Source organism: Myotis lucifugus, unplaced genomic scaffold (genome assembly GCF_000147115.1).
Source record: "Myotis lucifugus unplaced genomic scaffold, Myoluc2.0 scaffold_24, whole genome shotgun sequence".
Classification (NCBI taxonomy): domain Eukaryota; kingdom Metazoa; phylum Chordata; class Mammalia; order Chiroptera; family Vespertilionidae; genus Myotis; species Myotis lucifugus.
The window spans coordinates 8,292,486-8,295,802 of NW_005871072.1; the positions used below are offsets into that span (position 1 = coordinate 8,292,486).

The 3,317-nt window shown below is 37.4% G+C and overlaps 1 non-coding gene across 1 annotated transcript; it reads right to left on the minus strand.

The window, feature by feature from the left end:
* Window positions 1-2,746: 2,746 nt before the first annotated feature.
* LOC111825409 lies at window positions 2,747-2,868 on the minus strand. The gene has a single exon (XR_002828570.1). It is a non-coding gene; the product is annotated as a small nucleolar RNA SNORA26 (small nucleolar RNA).
* Between the last annotated feature and the right edge of the window lie 449 nt (window positions 2,869-3,317).

Consider the following 3,317-nt stretch of genomic DNA (forward strand, 5'->3'; position numbering starts at 1 on the left):
CCATTTGCTTCACAAAATTGTTGCAAAAGTCAATCTTAAGGCAGCAAGTCCTAGATTATTATTATTTTTTTAAATTATGGCTATGTGACAAAAATACTGTTGAAAAGAGAAACAGTATTTTTCTTTACAAATGTCAAATATTCCCATCATTTTGTAGATCAAATATTGAGTAATTGGATATTTTCCCCATCCAGATAGTCCAGTGTTTAATTGTCATCCAAGTGTATAGATATACATAGCCTAAGGACTGTGACAAAAACATAGATTTATTTTTTTCAAAAATTTTTCAAGTCATGAACATTTTGTACTATTTGGAAGTATTCCAAAATTTTCTTTTTTCTTTATATCTTTTGAAATAGATAAAGGGAAGAATGAGTAAAGAAACATCTGTTCTCTGGGTATGCAGAAACATATTAAGATTATTCTGTTCTACAACAGCACAGAGAAACTTTCTTTGTTATCTTAGTTTCTGCCTGATTTCCATCTTAAATTTAGAAAATGTGTGTACCCAGCAAGCAGCTATTTGCATGGACATGGGAGAGTACCTATTGCTAAAATCCACTTTTCTTGAACCTATATTTTCTAGTTATTCATGTACAAACCACTTTCAGTAACCATTTTCATTTCAGGTTTTAATTATCGAAAGCAACACAATGACTTCAGAATTGTGCATGATATTTATTTAACCCCTTACTGAAGAAGCCGTTGGCAGTGAGAAGTGCTCACAGGCATTACTACCCAAAGGTTTCAACAGACAAATGCTCCCTCGTAATGGGGTTATGAAAGACGCCGCCTCTGTAATTTACTGAAGTTCAGCTTTAGAACAAGCTGTTTCTTTTATGTACGGAGCTAGCAATTCACAGGTCCCGAGTGAAATGTATGTTTTGTTGTTGTTGTAAGGTTTTAAAGATACAGAATTTGGAAATTCCTTAATTAGATTTAAGACTTCAGCCTACAGTGGGTTCTCTTTGTAACCAGAATGTATTTATTTGGCAGTTGCTTTATTTAGTGATGCTCATTTCACACTGTGAATAACCAACACAAACTCTAATATGCTCACACTCCAATAGCTTTTCTTTTTTTTTCTTTTGAAAACAGAAAGCAAAGATATCAGAAAAGATTTATGGAGAGTGGCCCAAATTGAAACCTATTTGGAAGCACCTTTCCTATTTGCACAGCTAAACATCTTTGTGTTTTATTTTAAATGAAGGAGTACATAGATAGATAGCTCCAAGTTTGAAACACACATTAGGATCTGTTTCTATAAAAACACATTACACAATCAGCATTCATAGAGGGCTGCCAGCTCCGGAAGCCTCGCATGCCCATGGGTCAGCCCTGGGGGACAGGCTGTATATAAATACCAACTGCCAGTTCACAGTTCGTGCAAATATAAAGTCTGTTAGGCCAAGATAACATGTATATAGTGTGACATGGCAGTACCTAGCTGCGTATGTGTGGAGCTCAGTATATCTAGTGCTTGACACTATTTCACTTCTCACTGAAGCAGCTAGCGATTACAGACAAATTGGTAAAAAGACAATAACTGTAAGACATGTGGGGTACAAAGAATTGAACAACAGTAACAACTTTCTAGAACACCAAGCAGGGAAGAAAGAACTACAGCATATGAAGTCTGTGTAGATGGACACTCTTTTGTTCCCTGAAGCATTAATGAGAAAGGAAAGAATGTTTTGACCCCAGAATCTAATAATATTTGGTGCATAGTAGGCACTTAATAAATACTTGCTGAAAAATGTGATGTCCTATCGCTTCTAATTCCTGTGACTAACTGCTTTCCTTCATGGCCACTGCAATGATCTAATTCACACATGATCTCTTTTGAGGTGATTTTCTTTAGTCTATTGCAGTGGTTTTCAACCTGTGTACCGCAAGAATTTTTAAAACATGTAATACCCGACTGTTCAGTGAGGAGTCAGACCTCTTTTCCCTTGGATTGTCAAGTAAAAAATTACAACAGCCAACAAAACAATAGTTGTCTAGTGTGAATGAATCAAAATTATAACTATTTTTTGTCAAATTGGCAAAAATATCATATCATATCATCATATCATATCATGTATATAATATATTTATTTTATTGATTTCAGAGAGGAAGGGAGAAAGAGATAGAAACATCAATGATGAGAGAGAATCATTGATCCTGCATGCCTCTCACTAGGGATCAAGCCCACAACCCGGGTATGTTCAACCGGGAATCAAACCATGACATCTTGGTTCATGGGTAGATGCTCAACCACTGAGCCACACCATCCAGCTAATATATTTTTTTGGTGTGCTACAGTTTAGTAATTAGTTTATGTGTGCCATGAGATGAAAAAGGTTGAAAACCACTGGTCTATTGTCTCTTCAATCCAATCCAGCCCTTTAGTATCTGTTTCCATGATCTTTTCAACTGGTTATCTGTTTCCCCCACCCTCTGTATATTTGAGTAAAATTATTTCCTAAACATTTTTATGCTGCTTCACCTCCCACAGTTGTAATTAGCCTGGCCCTTTCTGCCCCCAGAAGACCAGCCCCACCACATTTCTACATTGTGTCCTTGGAGGCACATGGCAAAGACCAGTGTTTTCTTGTTGGACATCTTTCTTCCCTACATGAGGCATCTCTCCCTCCCAGACATTCAAAAGCATTTTATGTGTATCTTTCTTTTAGCTTTCTGTTCTGTAATATACTTGTTTATATGAAGGTCTTACACTTTCCTTTCACCAGCTATTTTTTTTTCAGCTGTGACTCCAGACAGGATCCAAAGAGTAGTTTTACCATCTCTTCTCTGGGTTTTATGGAGACTCAGTTTACCCTTCTGTGTTAGCCTCTTAAGGCACTGCGTCAACCTTAAAAGGGCACAGGAAAGGGTGTCACCAGCTATTTTTTTTTAAGGGCTGGAGTTTATAACTTATTCATCTTTGGGGCCCACATGAAAGTCTCTCATAAGTCTCCTTTGTCAGAGTAGACCAGTCAGTAGTTTTTCTATTATTTCATCCCATCCTGTACTTCTGATTTGTTCTTTTATCACAAAATCATAGAAATAATGGAGCAATTTGTTTTTAATTTTTAAATATATATTTATTGTTGAAAGTATTACAGGTGTCTCCTTTGTTTGTTTGTTTGTCTCCCCATTAACCCCTTCTACCCCTTACCCCCCCCCCCCCCCGGCCAGGCCTTCACCAGTCTTGTCTGTGTCCATGGGTTATGCATATATGCATATCAGTTCCCCGGTTAATCACTCTCTCCTCTCTCCCCTCTCCCCCCTGCCTTCCCCCTGAAATTCATCAGTCTGTTCCATGCCTCCATGT